We start from the raw sequence: 19,464 nt of genomic DNA, 5'->3' as shown, positions 1-19,464 counted from the left end.
AGCAATGGGAGGCCGTACAGGGACCCATGAGAGACTCTGGACCTGGCAGCAGCATGAGGAGGCGGTATAGGGGCCCATGGCAGATTAGGGGCCTGGCAGCAGCTATGGGAGGCCCGTAATCTGCCAGCACCCTATGACAAAAAATGGAACACACCAGCAGTGTGAGGAGACCTGAAAGTGGCACATGTTTGGGGCATGATTCATGGCGGATTTAGTCAGTTGTGTCAGGAACTGGTGGTTTGAAATCCAGACTAATCCACGCCTGATTCATTTTCACAAACGTGAGTCTGTCCACACTTTGGGTGGACAGTCGTGTCCTCCGCGGAGTTGCAATACCTCCTGCCGCACTAAACACGCGCTCCGATGCCACGCTACTGGCCGGGCATGACAGCCTTTCAAGGGCAAATTCAGCTAGTTGGGGCCAAAGGTCAAGTTTCGTTGCCCAGTAGTCAAGGGGATTGTCTACCTCGGTTGGCAGGGTGCTGTCCAAGTAGGCCTAAGCCTGTTGTTTGAGGTCCTGCTCCAGGTCCACCTGATGCTGCTGCTGCTGCTGCTGCGGCTGGTTAGTAGTTTCCTCACTGCGCTGGTGAAGAAAGCTACTCATCATCGACTGCAGACTGAGGCAGCCGCTGCTGGTGGAGCTGCCACTGCTCCTACCACCCCACCCCTCCCCTGCTGCCATGGCAGCGGAACACGAGCGCACAGGGCCCACAGTGTCTGAGGATGGACGTTGGCGCAGACAGGAAGAGACCAGCTGACTACATAGGTGGTTTTTATAGTACGTTATTTTGGCCTCCCTCTCAGCAGGTGTGAAAAAGGCCACCATTTTTGAACGGTAGCGAGGGTCCAACAAGGTGGACAGCCAAAAGTCATCCCTCTGTCTGATGGTTATTATTCGGCTGTGGCTACGCAAGCAAGCGAGCATGCTATGGGCCATTTGTGCCAAGGAATGCGAGGGACTCCCTGCCTCCATCTCCACAGCATACTGCCACGGTGCGTCTGGGTCCTCTGTCTCCTCTTCCTCCTCCTCTACCAGATGCTCCTGCTCCTCCACTCCTGTCCACTGAGTGGAAAAACCACCCATTTCACTCAATAATTCCTGAGCACCAATGTCCTACTCTACCTCCTCCTCTTCTTCCTGTCCTGCCCCCACAGGGGTCATGTGGCATTGAGATCTGTGCGCCACGTCTACCGCACCCTGACCAGCCATTGTTAACAGCATTTGTTCCAGGACGTGCAACAGAGGAATGACGTCGTTCATCCCATAGTCCTGCCGACTCACGAATAGCGTGGCCTCCTCAAAGGGCCTGAGCAAGCGCAGGTGTCACGCATGAGCTGCCAATGGCTGACATCTAAGTTACACAGGGAGTACCTTTATCCGCTTTTAACATCAGGAAATCTGTGATGGCCTTTTGCTGTTCGTAAAGGCGGTCTAACATATGTAGGGTTGAATTCCACCTTGTTGCAACGTCACAGCATGAGGAGTCGGTATAGGGGCCCATGGCAGATTAGGGGCCTGGCAGCAGCTATGGGAGGCCCGTAATCTGCCAGCACCCTATGTCAAAAAATTCAACACACCAGCAGTGTGAGGAGACCTGAAAGTGGCACATGGCAGAGTGTGGCGATGGAGACAGCAGCAATGGGAGGCCGTACAGGGACCCATGACAGACTCTGGACTTGGCAGCAGCATGAGGAGGCGGTATATAGGGGCCCATGGCAGATTAGGGGCCTGGCAGCAGCTATAGGAGGCCCGTAATCTGCCAGCACCCTATGTCAAAAAATTCAACACACCAGCAGTGTGAGGAGACCTGAAAGTGGCACATGGCAGAGTGTGGCGATGGAGACAGCAGCAATGGGAGGCCGTACAGGGACCCATGACAGACTCTGGACTTGGCAGCAGCATGAGGAGGCGGTATATAGAGGCCTATGGCAGATTAGGGGCCTGGCAGCAGCTATAGGAGGCCCGTAATCTGCCAGCACCCTATGTCAAAAAATTCAACACACCAGCAGTGTGAGGAGACCTGAAAGTGGCACATGGCAGAGTGTGGCGATGGAGACAGCAGCAATGGGAGGCCGTACAGGGACCCATGACAGACTCTGGACTTGGCAGCAGCATGAGGAGGCGGTATATAGAGGCCTATGGCAGATTAGGGGCCTGGCAGCAGCTATGGGAGGCCCGTAATCTGCCAGCACCCTATGTCAAAAAATTCAACACACCAGCAGTGTGAGGAGACCTGAAAGTGGCACATGGCAGAGTGTGGCGATGGAGACAGCAGCAATGGGAGGCCGTACAGGGACCCATGACAGACTCTGGACTTGGCAGCAGCATGAGGAGGCGGTATATAGGGGCCCATGGCAGATTAGGGGCCTGGCAGCAGCTATAGGAGGCCCGTAATCTGCCAGCACCCTATGTCAAAAAATTCAACACACCAGCAGTGTGAGGAGACCTGAAAGTGGCACATGGCAGAGTGTGGCGATGGAGACAGCAGCAATGGGAGGCCGTACAGGGACCCATGACAGACTCTGGACTTGGCAGCAGCATGAGGAGGCGGTATATAGAGGCCTATGGCAGATTAGGGGCCTGGCAGCAGCTATAGGAGGCCCGTAATCTGCCAGCACCCTATGTCAAAAAATTCAACACACCAGCAGTGTGAGGAGACCTGAAAGTGGCACATGGCAGAGTGTGGCGATGGAGACAGCAGCAATGGGAGGCCGTACAGGGACCCATGACAGACTCTGGACTTGGCAGCAGCATGAGGAGGCGGTATATAGAGGCCTATGGCAGATTAGGGGCCTGGCAGCAGCTATAGGAGGCCCGTAATCTGCCAGCACCCTATGTCAAAAAATTCAACACACCAGCAGTGTGTGAGGAGACCTGAAAGTGGCACATGGCAGAGTGTGGCGATGGAGACAGCAGCAATGGGAGGCCGTACAGGGACCCATGACAGACTCTGGACTTGGCAGCAGCATGAGGAGGCGGTATATAGAGGCCTATGGCAGATTAGGGGCCTGGCAGCAGCTATAGGAGGCCCGTAATCTGCCAGCACCCTATGTCAAAAAATTCAACACACCAGCAGTGTGAGGAGACCTGAAAGTGGCACATGGCAGAGTGTGGCGATGGAGACAGCAGCAATGGGAGGCCGTACAGGGACCCATGACAGACTCTGGACTTGGCAGCAGCATGAGGAGGCGGTATATAGAGGCCTATGGCAGATTAGGGGCCTGGCAGCAGCTATAGGAGGCCCGTAATCTGCCAGCACCCTATGTCAAAAAATTCAACACACCAGCAGTGTGTGAGGAGACCTGAAAGTGGCACATGGCAGAGTGTGGCGATGGAGACAGCAGCAATGGGAGGCCGTACAGGGACCCATGACAGACTCTGGACTTGGCAGCAGCATGAGGAGGCGGTATATAGAGGCCTATGGCAGATTAGGGGCCTGGCAGCAGCTATAGGAGGCCCGTAATCTTCCAGCACCCTATGTCAAAAAATTGAACACACCAGCAGTGTGTGAGGAGACCTGAAAGTGGCACATGGCAGAGTGTGGCGATGGAGACAGCAGCAATGGGAGGCCGTACAGGGACCCATGACAGACTCTGGACTTGGCAGCAGCATGAGGAGGCGGTATATAGGGGCCTATGGCTGATTAGGGGCCTGGCAGCAGCTATGGGAGGCCGGTAATCTGCCAGCACCCTATGTCAAAAAATTCAACACACCAGCAGTGTGAGGAGACCTGAAAGTGGCACATGGCAGAGTGTGGCGATGGAGACAGCAGCAATGGGAGGCCGTACAGGGACCCATGACAGACTCTGGACTTGGCAGCAGCATGAGGAGGCGGTATATAGGGGCCCATGGCAGATTAGGGGCCTGGCAGCAGCTATAGGAGGCCCGTAATCTGCCAGCACCCTATGTCAAAAAATTCAACACACCAGCAGTGTGAGGAGACCTGAAAGTGGCACATGGCAGAGTGTGGCGATGGAGACAGCAGCAATGGGAGGCCGTACAGGGACCCATGACAGACTCTGGACTTGGCAGCAGCATGAGGAGGCGGTATATAGGGGCCTATGGCAGATTAGGGGCCTGGCAGCAGCTATAGGAGGCCCGTAATCTGCCAGCACCCTATGTCAAAAAATTCAACACACCAGCAGTGTGAGGAGACCTGAAAGTGGCACATGGCAGAGTGTGGCGATGGAGACAGCAGCAATGGGAGGCCGTACAGGGACCCATGACAGACTCTGGACTTGGCAGCAGCATGAGGAGGCGGTATATAGAGGCCTATGGCAGATTAGGGGCCTGGCAGCAGCTATAGGAGGCCCGTAATCTGCCAGCACCCTATGTCAAAAAATTCAACACACCAGCAGTGTGTGAGGAGACCTGAAAGTGGCACATGGCAGAGTGTGGCGATGGAGACAGCAGCAATGGGAGGCCGTACAGGGACCCATGACAGACTCTGGACTTGGCAGCAGCATGAGGAGGCGGTATATGGGGGCCTATGGCAGATTAGGGGCCTGGCAGCAGCTATGGGAGGCCGGTAATCTGCCAGCACCCTATGTCAAAAAATTCAACACACCAGCAGTGTGAGGAGACCTGAAAGTGGCACATGGCAGAGTGTGGCGATGGAGACAGCAGCAATGGGAGGCCGTACAGGGACCCATGACAGACTCTGGACTTGGCAGCAGCATGAGGAGGCGGTATATAGGGGCCTATGGCAGATTAGGGGCCTGGCAGCAGCTATAGGAGGCCCGTAATCTGCCAGCACCCTATGTCAAAAAATTCAACACACCAGCAGTGTGAGGAGACCTGAAAGTGGCACATGGCAGAGTGTGGCGATGGAGACAGCAGCAATGGGAGGCCGTACAGGGACCCATGACAGACTCTGGACTTGGCAGCAGCATGAGGAGGCGGTATATAGAGGCCTATGGCAGATTAGGGGCCTGGCAGCAGCTATAGGAGGCCCGTAATCTGCCAGCACCCTATGTCAAAAAATTCAACACACCAGCAGTGTGTGAGGAGACCTGAAAGTGGCACATGGCAGAGTGTGGCGATGGAGACAGCAGCAATGGGAGGCCGTACAGGGACCCATGACAGACTCTGGACTTAGCAGCAGCATGAGGAGGCGGTATATGGGGGCCTATGGCAGATTAGGGGCCTGGCAGCAGCTATGGGAGGCCGGTAATCTGCCAGCACCCTATGTCAAAAAATTCAACACACCAGCAGTGTGAGGAGACCTGAAAGTGGCACATGGCAGAGTGTGGCGATGGAGACAGCAGCAATGGGAGGCCGTACAGGGACCCATGACAGACTCTGGACTTGGCAGCAGCATGAGGAGGCGGTATATAGGGGCCCATGGCAGATTAGGGGCCTGGCAGCAGCTATGGGAGGCCCGTAATCTGCCAGCACCCTATGACAAAAAATGGAACACACCAGCAGTGTGTGAGGAGACCTGAAAGTGGCACATGTTTGAGGCATGATTCATGGCGGATTTAGTCAGTTGTGTCAGGAACTGGTGGTTTGAAATCCAGACTAATCCACGCCTGATTCATTTTCACAAACGTGAGTCTCTCCACACTTTGGGTGGACAGTCGTGTCCTCCGCGGAGTTACAATACCTCCTGCCGCACTAAACACGCGCTCCGATGCCACGCTACTGGCCGGGCATGACAGCCTTTCAAGGGCAAATTCAGCTAGTTGGGGCCAAAGGTCAAGTTTCGTTGCCCAGTAGTCAAGGGGATTGTCTACCTCGGTTGGCAGGGTGCTGTCCAAGTAGGCCCAAGCCTGTTGTTTGAGGTCCTGCTCCAGGTCCACCTGATGCTGCTGCTGCTGCTGCTGCTGCTGCGGCTGGTTAGTAGTTTCCTCACTGCGCTGGTGAAGAAAGCTACTCATCATCGACTGCAGACTGAGGCAGCCGCTGCTGGTGGAGCTGCCACTGCTCCTACCACCCCACCCCTCCCCTGCTGCCATGGCAGCGGAACGCGAGCGCACAGGGCCCACAGTGTCTGAGGATGGACTTTGGCGCACAAAGGCAGATACCAACTGACTACATAGGTGGTTTTTATAGTACGTTATTTTGGCCTCCCTCTCAGCAGGTGTGAAAAAGGCCACCATTTTTGAACGGTAGCGAGGGTCCAACAAGGTGGACAGCCAAAAGTCATCCCTCTGTCTGATGGTTATTATTCGGCTGTCGCTACGCAAGCAACCGAGCATGCTATGGGCCATTTGTGCCAAGGAATGCGAGGGACTCTCTGTGGCCCTAAGTAACGGTTCTGTGGCCCTCAGTAACAATTCTGTGTCCCTAAGTAACAATTCTGTGGCCCTAAGTAACGGTTCTGTGGCCCTCAGTAACAATTCTGTGTCCCTAAGTAACAATTCTGTGGCCCTAAGTAACGGTTCTGTGGCCCTCAGTAACAATTCTGTGTCCCTCAGTAACAATTCTGTGTCCCTCAGTAACAATTCTGTGTCTGTCCCTGATTAACGTTTACGTGGCCCTAAGTAACGGTTCTGTGGCCCTCAGTAACAATTCTGTGTCCCTGATTAACGTTTCTGTGGCCCTAAGTAACGGTTCTGTGGCCCTCAGTAACAATTCTGTGTCCCTCAAGAAACAATTCTGTGTCTGTCCGTGAGTAACAATTCTGTGGCCCTAAGTAACGGTTCTGTGGCCCTCAGTAACAATTCTGTGTCCCTGATTAACGTTTATGTGGCCCTAAGTAACGGTTCTGTGGCCCTCAGTAACAATTCTGTGTCCCTGATTAACGTTTCTGTGGCCCTAAGTAACGGTTCTGTGGCCCTCAGTAACAATTCTGTGTCCCTCAGTAACAATTCTGTGTCTGTCCCTGAGTAACAATTCTGTGGCCCTAAGTAACGGTTCTGTGGCCCTCAGTAACAATTCTGTGTCCCTGATTAACTTTTATGTGGCCCTAAGTAACGGTTCTGTGGCCCTCAGTAACAATTCTGTGTCCCTGATTAACGTTTCTGTGGCCCTCAGTAACAATTCTGTGTCCCTCAGTAACAATTCTGTGTCTGTCCTTGAGTAACAATTCTGTGGCCCTAAGTAACGGTTCTGTGGCCCTCAGTAACAATTCTGTGTCCCTGATTAACTTTTATGTGGCCCTAAGTAACGGTTCTGTGGCCCTCAGTAACAATTCTGTGTCCCTGATTAACGTTTCTGTGGCCCTCAGTAACAATTCTGTGTCCCTCAGTAACAATTCTGTGGCCCTAAGTAACGGTTCTGTGGCCCTCAGTAACAATTCTGTGTCCCTGAGTAACAATTCTGTGGCCCTAAGTAACGGTTCTGTGGCCCTCAGTAACAATTCTGTGTCCCTGAGTAACAATTCTGTGGCCCTAAGTAACGGTTGTGGCCCTCAGTAACAATTCTGTGTCCCTCAGTAACAATTCTGTGTCTGTCCCTGAGTAACAATTATGTGGCCCTAAGTAACGGTTATGTGGCCCTCAGTAACAATTCTGTGTCCCTAAGTAACAATTCTGTGGCCCTAAGTAACGGTTCTGTGGCCCTCAGTAACAATTCTGTGTCCCTAAGTAACAATTCTGTGGCCCTAAGTAACGGTTCTGTGGCCCTCAGTAACAATTCTGTGTCCCTCAGTAACAATTCTGTGTCCCTCAGTAACAATTCTGTGTCTGTCCCTGATTAACGTTTACGTGGCCCTAAGTAACGGTTCTGTGGCCCTCAGTAACAATTCTGTGTCCCTGATTAACGTTTCTGTGGCCCTAAGTAACGGTTCTGTGGCCCTCAGTAACAATTCTGTGTCCCTCAAGAAACAATTCTGTGTCTGTCCGTGAGTAACAATTCTGTGGCCCTAAGTAACGGTTTTGTGGCCCTCAGTAACAATTCTGTGTCCCTGATTAACGTTTATGTGGCCCTAAGTAACGGTTCTGTGGCCCTCAGTAACAATTCTGTGTCCCTGATTAACGTTTCTGTGGCCCTAAGTAACGGTTCTGTGGCCCTCAGTAACAATTCTGTGTCCCTCAGTAACAATTCTGTGTCTGTCCCTGAGTAACAATTCTGTGGCCCTAAGTAACGGTTCTGTGGCCCTCAGTAACAATTCTGTGTCCCTGATTAACTTTTATGTGGCCCTAAGTAACGGTTCTGTGGCCCTCAGTAACAATTCTGTGTCCCTGATTAACGTTTCTGTGGCCCTCAGTAACAATTCTGTGTCCCTCAGTAACAATTCTGTGTCTGTCCCTGAGTAACAATTCTGTGGCCCTAAGTAACGGTTCTGTGGCCCTCAGTAACAATTCTGTGTCCCTGAGTAACAATTCTGTGGCCCTAAGTAACGGTTCTGTGGCCCTCAGTAACAATTCTGTGTCCCTGAGTAACAATTCTGTGGCCCTAAGTAACGGTTGTGGCCCTCAGTAACAATTCTGTGTCCCTCAGTAACAATTCTGTGTCTGTCCCTGAGTAACAATTATGTGGCCCTAAGTAACGGTTATGTGGCCCTCAGTAACAATTCTGTGTCCCTGAGTAACGTTTCTGTGTCCCTAAGTAACGGTTCTGTGGCTCTCAGTAACAATTCTGTGTCCCTGAATAACAATTCTGTGTCTGTCCCTGAGTAACAATTCTGTGGCCCTAAGTAACGGTTCTGTGGCCCTCAGTAACAATTCTGTGTCCCTGAGTAACGTTTCTGTGGCCCTAAGTAACAATTCTGTGGCCCTCAGTAACAATTCTGTGTCTGTCCCTGAGTAACAATTCTGTGGCCCTAACTAACGTTTCTGTGGCCCTAAGTAACAGTTCTGTGGCCCTCAGTAACAATTCTGTGTCCCTGAGTAACATTTCTGTGGCCCTAAGTAACAATTCTCTGGCACTCAGTAACAATTCTGTCTGTCCCTGAGTAACAATTCTGTGGCCCTAAGTAACAATTCTGTGGCCCTCAGTAACAATTCTGTGTCTGTCCCTGAGTAACAATTCTGTGGCCCTAACTAACGTTTCTGTGGCCCTAAGTAACAGTTCTGTGGCCCTCAGTAACAATTCTGTGTCTGTCCCTGAGTAACAATTCTGTGGCCCTAAGTAACGGTTCTGTGGCCCTCAGTAACAGTTCTGTGGCCCTCAGTAACAATTCTGTGTCTGTCCCTGAGTAACAATTCTGTGGCCCTAACTAACGTTTCTGTGGCCCTAAGTAACAATTCTCTGGCACTCAGTAACAATTCTGTCTGTCCCTGAGTAGCAATTCTGTGGCCCTAATAACGTTTCTGTGGCCCTAAGTAACAGTTCTGTGGCCCTCAGTAACAATTCTGTGTCTGTCCCTGAGTAACAATTCTGTGGCCCTAACTAACGTTTCTGTGGCCCTAAGTAACAATTCTCTGGCACTCAGTAACAATTCTGTCTGTCCCTGAGTAACAATTCTGTGGCCCTAATAACGTTTCTGTGGCCCTAAGTAACAGTTCTGTGGCCCTCAGTAACAATTCTGTGTCTGTCCCTGAGTAACAATTCTGTGGCCCTAACTAACGTTTCTGTGGCCCTAAGTAACAATTCTCTGGCACTCAGTAACAATTCTGTCTGTCCCTGAGTAACAATTCTGTGGCCCTAACTAGCGTTTCTTTGGCCCTAAGTAACGATTCTGTTGCCCTCATTAACAATTCTGTGTCCCTGAGTAATGCTTCTCTGTCCCTAAGTAACGTTTCTCTGTCCCCAAGTATCGTTTCTGTGGCCCTAACTCTGTCCCTAATACAGAGCGGTCTGCCTCTCTTGAATGACTGGAGGCAAATGAAGAATTCTAAAATGGCCGCTATTTATAGGTCGACCATTACACAGTGCTGGCTGCCTGGCTGCTGATTGGCTAATGCGATCACATGTCATTAAGGAATGCATTATGGGTCAGCGCGCCTTTTCTGCGCGCCTTCCCAGACATCCCCGCTCCGTCGCCGCACATGTCCGCCGCCATTTTAGGAAAAATTTCGATTCGCGCGTCCGAAGTAGGCTATTTTTCGGATTCGGCGCGAATCGAAAATTTTCCAATATTCGACTCGAATTCCACTTCGCCTACTTCGATTCGCTCATCTCTAATCACAATTATAATAATACAGATAAATATTAATAATAAATAATATATAATAATACAAAAATTGTACAAAATAAGAATTATATGGAAGAGCAAGCTTGCAAAATTGTGAAATTACTTCAACATACAGTATATATCTGTAATCATTTTTATGCATGCATCCAAAAATAATTTCTATTTCATGCATGTAAAAAAAAATACCAAGCAATACATACCCTCTTCATGTTTCAGTGCTACCCCATACATCTTGGTGGGTCATCAGCTCCTGTGACCTTTGACCAGGCCCTGCTTGTTCCTGTGATATACAGTACCTTCTGACTATGTCTGATCTTGATTCTTCCAGTACCTGGCCTTTGGCTTTCTTCTTGACTTGGCACCCTGCTCATCTCATTGGTCTAGCTCCTGTTTTCAAATCTGTACCTTTGAATGTGTTTTCAGCTACTAGTTGTGTTAACCTTTGGGAGCTAACACACAAAATTTGCACAAGATGGTATCTAACTCCTTACCAAATGGCCAAATTCTCAGGACAACGTAGTCCTCAATGTTGGAGAAACTGCGGTCAGATTGGTACTTTATTACATATATTATGGACATGTAAAAATATTAGAAGCTATTGGTATAAAGTCTTCCACATAATATCGAAAATTACTGGGATATTAAAACAACCAGATCCTCCCCTAGCCATTTTGAATATAAATATAGATACATATCCAATCCATTATGGACTCTTAGTGACACATATTCTTCTAGCATCAGGACTTCCCATTACTAGACACTGGAAAAAAGACTTAGCCCATTCTGTAAAAGAAGTCATTGAGCGAGTCCAGACCCACTTCATCTATGAGAAATCTGTAGCTTACCTAAACGATAGAAATACCAAATTTGACAAAGCTTGGAAGCCCTGGTCCGACTGGGTCACAACTGGAACCTAAGATATTATTGTGTTTAACCTTTTTTTTGGATACTCTAAAATGATTATTTCGTGAAACTAGTAGGATTGTTAGAAATGATTCAATATTTCCATTTTTCTCTTTGTTAAACTTATATACCTATACTGTGATATGTGTAGCTTTTCACTGTGCTCTTTTTGTTTTTTGTTGTTGTAACTAGGGATGCACAGAAATTCCGGTGACCGAAACGTTTCGGCAGAAAACACCTCTTTTTTTTTAAAACCAAAAAACACAGATACAGGTGCCGAATAAACCACACCCCTCAAAGCCGCATGCCCCTCGCTGCCGCCCATTCGCCACCGCCTGTCCGCCATCACCCGCCCGCTGGCTGCCTCTCAGTAATTCAGTCTTACCTGAGAAACCATTGATCCGCTGGGTATAGAGATGAGTGAAGGAAAGATGGTCGTCACACATCTTTATGCCCTTGGAGGACCGGAGCGATGTCACTTCCAGTTCCAGCCATTTTTTTTTTTAAAGCACTAGATCAATGCTTTTTTATCCAATGCTTTACATTGCAGAGGAGAGATGTGGGGTCTTATTGACCCCATATCTCTCCATAAAGAGGACCTGTCACTAATTATTCCTATCACAAGGGATGCATTCAATTCTTGTGATAAGAATAAAGGTGATTAATTTTTTTTTTAAAAGGAACTGCAAAAAAAAATTAAATACATTTAAAAAAAAAAATTTAAAGTGCCCCCGTCCCCCCCCGCACTTAGTGGTGAACAAATACGTAGGCCATGCCCACATATGTAAATGGTGAGGTATCGCCACGAACGTCAGAGCAAGAGCAATAATTCTCGCACTAGACCTCCTCTGTAACTTTACACTGCTAACCTGTAGACATTTTTAAAGCATCACCCATGGCGATTTTTAAGTACCACAGTTTCACGCCATTCCACGAGCGCGCAATTTTAAAGTGTGACATGTTGAATATCTATTTACTTGCCATAACATCCTCTTACATATTTTACAAAACAGTTGGGTTATATATTGTTTTTTTTAATCAAAGTGTATTTTTTTCGAAAAAATATATATTCATTTTTAAAAACTGTGCATTTCAGTTTCGGTTTTCAGCCAAGTGCATTTTGAGTTTTCGGTTTCAGCACCAGAATTTCCATTTCGGACCACCACTAGTTGTAACTATATTTGGAAAACCAAATAAATATTTATTATGGAAAAAAAATCTGTACCTCTGCTGCCCACCCATTGCCAACTTCTGCCTGTCTGACCATACTCCTGTCCAGAGGCGTCCCTATGGTTGGTGTCACCCGGTGCGGTAACACTTGGTGACACCCCCTCCGACGATCCCCGCAGAATGGATCGGATCTGCGGATTGAGCATAATGGATCGGACTCCGATCCATTATGCTCAATCCGCAGATCCGATCCATCCTGCGGGGATCGTCGGCTTTCTTTACAACTTACCTTTTCTTGGAGTGGGTCCGGGACAACTGCACATGTCACAGTTTCAGGTACGATCAATCGATGATACCAGTAGTTCTATCATCGATTGATCGTGCCTGAAACCGGAACATGCGCAGTTGCTTCAGGGCGGACTGACCATTTAGGCGCTCGAGCACTGCCCGAGGGCCCGGAGTCAGTAGGGGGCCCCATGAGATGTCCCTGGTACCTTTCATAGGCTTTTTTAGGTGTGAGTTTGAGTGTGGGTGAGGACACAGGGGCCCTATGATTTCCTATTGCCCGGGGGCCCCATGAGTTGTGAGTCCGTCCCTGTTTAGGGGGACATATCTACATGGGAGACACATTTTGCTGATACACCGGTGTCACCCCACAGGATCATCCGCATGCAACCTATACGGGGTGACACCGGACCCACTCCAAGAAAAAGTAAGTTGTAAAGAAAGCCGACGATCCCCACAGAATGGATCGGAACCATCCTGCAGGAATCGTCGGCTTGCTTTACAACTTACCTTTTTGTGGAGCGGGTGCGGTGTCACCCTGTGCGGTCGGTGTCACCCGGTGCGGACCGCACCCCCCACACGTACCTCGGGACACCACTGCTCTTGCCTCCTGCTTCTACAGGTTCTGTGCCAACATCTGGCATGAGTTCATTTTCTTCAACCTCATTGCGGGATCCAGTTCTTCTGCTGGCCAGGTCTTGCTACAGGCGCTTGTGCCACTCCATGTCCTGTCCTACCCTGTCATCCCAGGGAACAAACAGGAGGGGAGGTAAGAGGGGAGCCTTCTGATCAGTTTAGCCTCTACTAGGTACTTGACAACCCCATTGCTGCAAAATATAAGTGCTAGCCACTAAACCACCATGCTGCCTAGTTTCCAAGTACAAATATTTTAAAAAACTGACTGCTGCAGGCAGATGAATGAAGGATGTTACAAAAAAGCATTCCGGTGAGCGCGGCTTCCATCTCATGTCTGTGTCTGCAGCAGGCCTGTGTATTGAGATCTGGGTCGGAAGCACCTGCTCTATTGTACATAGGAATCAGGGTTTAACCATCCAACTGCCAATGTTGACTCAGAACACTCATGAGACTACATAAGAGTGTTAGAAATACACAAACGAAGCCACAGAAGGATTCCCACCCTAAGGTTACAAAATAATGATAACTATATTTCTGTATGTAAAAGGTAATGTCTATGGGTCATGTTCTTTGTTTTAAATTTTTTTTTTTGCCAGTACTTAATGATTTCCAGCAATCAATTACCCTGATTTACATTTACTAAGCCCCTAGGCGACTGCCTGCGTGTCCTTCAGTGCTGATTAATGCAATTCCTGTAGTAAACCTCCAAGGATAACAACATTATTAATATTGTGGAATAATGGGCTGATGCTGTAAGCAGTGCTCACTTCTCTTTGCTGTGGTGCAGGAGGTACGTTCTGAATAAAACAAAGCTGCCATAGGAAACACATGGAGGCTGCCATTGCTGAGCTCAGCTTCTGTACATACTAGTTCTCTAGCTTTCACCGAGAATCTTCTGTTTTAAGATGTATGCAAATGCTAACTATTCATATTTCTTAATTGCTCTCTTATGGTTTCACTTGCCCTCCTGAGGATTTCCCCCCCTTCCTGACCAGGCCATTTTTTCGATACGGGGCTGCATTACTTTAACTGACAATTGCACGGTCATGCAATGCTGCACCCAAATGAAATTTACATATTTTTTCCCACTAATTGAGCTTTCTTTTGGTGGTATTTGATCACCTGTGTTTTTTATTTTTTGCGCTATAAAAAAAAGTCTGACAATTTTGAGAAAAAAACAATATTTTTGACTTTTTGCTAATAAACATGTCCAGTAAAAAATTTCATCATAAATTTACACCAAAATGTATTCTGCTACATGCCTTTGCTAAAAAAAATCCCAATCCGTGTAAATTAAATGGTTTACATGAAAGTTATAGCGTTTATAAATGGCGGTATATATACTGTTTTTCTTTAACTAGTAATGGTAGCGATCAGCGACTTATAGCAGGACTACGGTACTGTGGTGTGCATTCTGACACTGGGGGGAACTGACTTGGTGTTACTGACATTCTCAGTGACACCAATACAGTGATCAGTGCTAATAAAAAGCACTGACACTGTACTAATGGCACTGGGCAGGAAGGGGTTAACATCTGGAGTGATCAAAGGGTTAACTGTGTGCTATGTTCTGTTTCAGATTATGTGCTATGTGTGTGATTCACTGACATCCTCAGTGACACCAATACAGTAATCAGGGCTAAAAAAAAGCACTGACACTGTACTAATGACACTGGGTAGGAAGGGTTTAACATCTGGGGTGATCAAAGGGTTAACTGTGTGATATGTTCTGTTTTAGATTATGTGCTATGTGTGTGATTCACTGACATCCTCAGTGACACCAATACAGTGATCAGGGCTAAAAAAAAGCACTGACACTGTACTAATGGCACTGGGTAGGAAGGGTTTAACATGAGGGGTGATCAAATGGTTAACTGTGTGCTGGGAGAGTTTTACTGTGTCTGTGTGCTTCACTGTAAGCTCACTGCTTTGCATGGCTGTGCTGTGCACAGCCATGCAAAACAGTGTGCCCGAGCTAACAGGGAGGAGAACTGTTAGCAAACAAAACAGTTCTCCTCCCTGTCGGAGATCCTCGGTAATCACCGGGCGTCGGCGAGTAATCACCGGCCGGGACCAGGTGATTTACAGATAATGCTGCAAATGGTGGTGCGGGTAGGGCACGCTCGCGCCTTGTGCGAGCCCCCTGCCCGGAAATGCAAAATCACGTATATTCTAAAACCGCTCCAGTCTGGTCCCTTATGGTGGCTTCAGTGTACTGAGATCTCCGACAGCAGCTGGAAAAGAGTGGGAGATGATGTCACCCATAGACGTACTATGGGCCATCCATTGTCAGTTGCCCCTCCCATAATTGCCACTGACAGCTGATCCTGGGACTGCACCAGAGTGGCTTCAGAATAGGTACGTATACAGATCTTTTCTGCACAGGGTTAAATAGAATAGTCATAGAATGGGGTGGAAGTTGGTTTAGCCTTAGTTAGGCTTTGCCTGAACTTCCACTTTAATGGTCACAAATATGTATGATGACATGCTGTTCATGAAGGAAGTCCTTACTATGGTTTATTCCAGGTGAATAATGGTGTAAAGATACTGGTGTGTACCCAATGAGCTGGTTGAAAATGGCTGGTGGATGGTACATGTCTACAACAGAATATGACTGTGACGGGAGTCACTTTGGTTGGGGGGCCCATGGAACCCAGCTCACTTTGGAGAGGTGGGGAGACCCCTGTCTCAGCTCCCCATATCCCTCTTATGTGTAAGTCACCCTGTGCCTGTTAGGGGTACAGGGTGATCTGTCCTAATATTGTATAGACATGTCTAGGAGATAGGTGGGGTGGGGGTTGTGGATTGTTTGGTGTTGTGTGGCTGCATCCCATTGTTCTATTGTTTGTCTTGCTTGGGAGCAAATTATTATGGGATGTATGTGTTTATGTGTATTAGCTTAGTGGGGGGGGGGGGTCTCCAGCAGCCCTCCCTCCTTATGGGACTGTCTGCTGGTGTGAAGTTTGAATACCTGAGTGTCTCTTGTTACTAAATGTAGATTGCCCCGCCCTGTGTCTTTATGCAGGGAGGGGGGACTGTCCCCGGAGTAAATATATATTGTATCTGTGTTCAAATAAAGTAGTCTACCTTCTGGATTACTTCAAGATTGGTGTCATCTAGTCTTGCATGGTCGGCTGTGGTGTCTGTTGCCGGTGTTCGAACGGGGAAGCGATATTCTAACAGAAGTACCCAAGTGCAGTCTGGGGTCGGTTCTGTTACAATGACATTGGGTGGCACTGACAAGGACCACCTGGCTTTAATGGTTTTCTTATAATTCTTGAATGTTTTTGAAGAATTTGTGTCTAAATGATTGTCATTACCGTGTTATTTAAAGTGTTGCTAAACCCACAAAAGTACAATCAGTATGTATATGCAATAAAGCATGCTTGTTACACTCACTGTGGGACCTAAGGGGTTAATCCTCCGCATTGTGTAAAAAGATGTTTGATCCTGTCTTCTCTGATCCTCCCCTTCTTCTACTGTCCCCAATCCATCTGTTGATAGAACAAACCCTTGGGAGCAAGCTGCACATGCTCAGTTTGGTGTGTATTGCTAGAGAGTTTTTTTTTTTCCTTGGGAGAGTGCATGTGATCCACACAGGGCCAATCAGCGCCACCCAGACAGAGGGTCAGGGCTATGCAAACTCATAGGGCAATCAGGGGAGAATGAAAACTCCTCCTAGAAGCTTTAACCAGTGCTCTGCTGGACACGGATCGAAGTCAAAAGACTGCTCTAACTGCTGATGAGAAAAGATACTTTCAGCAGTTTATATTTACTAAAATAATTGCATTTCCATGTTTCCTTTGTAAAGCACACTGCTTTGTATGGCTCTGCTATGCAAAGCCATACAAAGCAGTGTGCAGGAGCTGTCAGGGGAGAGATCTGTATTGTTTACATACAGGTCTCTCCCCGTTGGAGATACTTGGCGATCACCGGGTGCCGGTAAGTAATCACGAGCTGGGCCACTGAACGCATGCCGCCTACCCAGAACTGCAAAATCACGTATATATACGTGATTTTGCGCACCCTTGCCACCCTGTAGCAGTATTTACGCTTAATGGATGAGCTTGGCTAGTGGCATGGCCTGCCATTGCCAAGTTAAGATTTTGAAGCATCAAAGTTGCGACAATGTGATCAGACCTGAGTGGCCTCCATGTCATACATTGTGGGTGGGAATTTATGGGCAGTAAAAACAGGGATCAACCGCCTGTTGTTAGCACCCCAGCCGCCCATGTGAACTGAACCTTATTCAGCCAACTCATCTAAGAAGCAGTACCCTGCAGTATATTACTTTTATCAAGAACCAGCAGAAGTATTGAGATTGGGGCTTTCAATTTCCTGAATTGCATGGTCATCAAACACGTAGAAAGTAATAAAGGTACTGTGTCAACATACAGTCATGGCCGAAATTGTTGGCACCCTTGATATTTCTCCAGGAAATCATGTATTTCTCACGAAACGTATTGCATTAACACATGTTTTGCTATACACATGTTTATTCCCTTTGTGTGTATTGGGACAAAACAAAAAAAGGGAGGAAAGAAAGCAAATTCGACATAATGTCACACAAACCTCCAAAAATGGGCTGGACAAAAGTATTGGCACCCTTTCACAACTGCGGATAAATAAGAATGTTACAAGCATGTGATGCTCCTGTAAACTCACCTGGGGCAAGTAACAGGTGTGGGCAATATAGAAATCACACCTGAAAGCAGATAAAAAGGAGAGACGTTCACTTAACCTTTGCATTGTGTGTCTGTCTGTGCCACACTAAGCATGGACAACAGAAAGAGGAGACGAGAACTGTCTGAGGACCTGAGAACCAAAATTGTGGCAAAATATCAACAATCTCAAGGTTACAAGTCCATCTCCAGAGAACTAGATTTGCCTTTGTCCACAGTGCGCAACATTATCAAGAAGTTTGCAACCCATGGCACTGTAGCTAATCTCCCTGGTCGTGGACGGATGAGGAAAATTGATGAAAGATTGCAACGCAGAATAGTCCGGATGGTGGATAAGCAGCCCCAAACATGTTCCAAAGACATTCAAGCTGTCCTGCAGGCTCAGGGAGCATCAGTGTCAGCGCGAACTATCCGTCGACATTTAAATGAAATGAAACGCTATGGCAGGAGACCCAGGAGGACCCCACTGCTGACACAGAGACATAAAAAAGCAAGACTACAGTTTGCCAAAATGTACTTGAGTAAGCCAAAAGCCTTCTGGGAAAACGTCTTGTGGACAGATGAGACCAAGATAGAGCTTTTCGGTAAAGCACATCATTCTACTGTTTACCGAAAACGGAATGAGGCCTACAAAGAACAAAACACAGTACCTACGGTAAAATATGGTGGAGGTTCAATGATGTTTTGGGGTTGTTTTGCTGCCTCTAGCACTGGGTGCCTTGACTGTGTGCAAGGCATCATGAAATCTGAGGATTACCAAAGGATTTTGGGTCGCACTGTAGGGCCCAGTGTCAGAAAGCTGGGTTTGCGTCCAAGATCCTGGGTCTTCCAGCAGGACAATGACCCCAAACATACGTCAAAAAGCACTCAGAAATGGATGGCAAAGAAGCGCTGGAGAGTTCTGAAGTGGCCAGCAATGAGCCCAGATCTAAATCCCATTGAACACCTGTGGAGAGATCTTAAAATTGCTGTTGGGAAAAGGTGTCCTTCCAATAAGAGAGACCTGGAGCTGTTTGCAAAGGAAGAGTGGTCCAAAATTCCGGGTGAGAGGTGTCAGAAGCTTATTGATGGTTATAGGAAGCGACTGATTTCAGTTATGTTTTCCAAAGGGTGTGCAACCAAATATTAAGTTAAGGGTGCCAATACTTTTGTCCAGCCCATTTTTGGGGTTTTGTGTGACATTATGTCATATTTGCTTTTCTGCCTCTGTTTTATATTTGTTCCAATACATACAAAGGGAATAAACATGTGTATAGCAAAACATGTGTTAATGCAATACCTTTTTTGTGTGAAATACTTGATTTTCAGGAAAAATATCAAGGGTGCCAACAATTTCGGCCATGACTGTATAACCAGGTAAATTACCTTCTCAAAATGAATTTAGCAACAGCAGCCTTCATAACTCTGTCATGCCAGCTTTACTTTAAAGCCTGTCTCCAGCCCAGTTTGATAGAGTTGAGGGGCAGTCAAAGTTTCTATCAGGGTTTTATTTCTATCTGTGACCTCTGTTCTGGAACACGTATCATGTATCCATGCCCTTTGCATTGGACTCCATTATGTAATGTGTAAATATCTTTGTACTGACATGTATTGGAAATTCTGTGTAATTATAGCTTGTTATTACTGTATTTCTAAAGTGGCATTTTCCAGTTGACCTGAATGTTGGGGCTAGTTGGTATAATCCTTAGATAGATCCATCCTTTCTTCTCCATGTTTCCAGAGTTAGTTACTAGCCTTCGTAGTGGAAAAATGGCTTGAAAGATCAT

This window comes from Staurois parvus, unplaced genomic scaffold, assembly GCF_062004578.1.
Source record: "Staurois parvus isolate SC_StPar_1 unplaced genomic scaffold, SC_StPar_1.0 ptg000018l, whole genome shotgun sequence".
Classification (NCBI taxonomy): Eukaryota; Metazoa; Chordata; class Amphibia; order Anura; family Ranidae; genus Staurois; species Staurois parvus.
The sequence above is the reverse complement of the archived record's forward strand: the minus strand, read 5'-3'. Positions refer to the sequence as shown.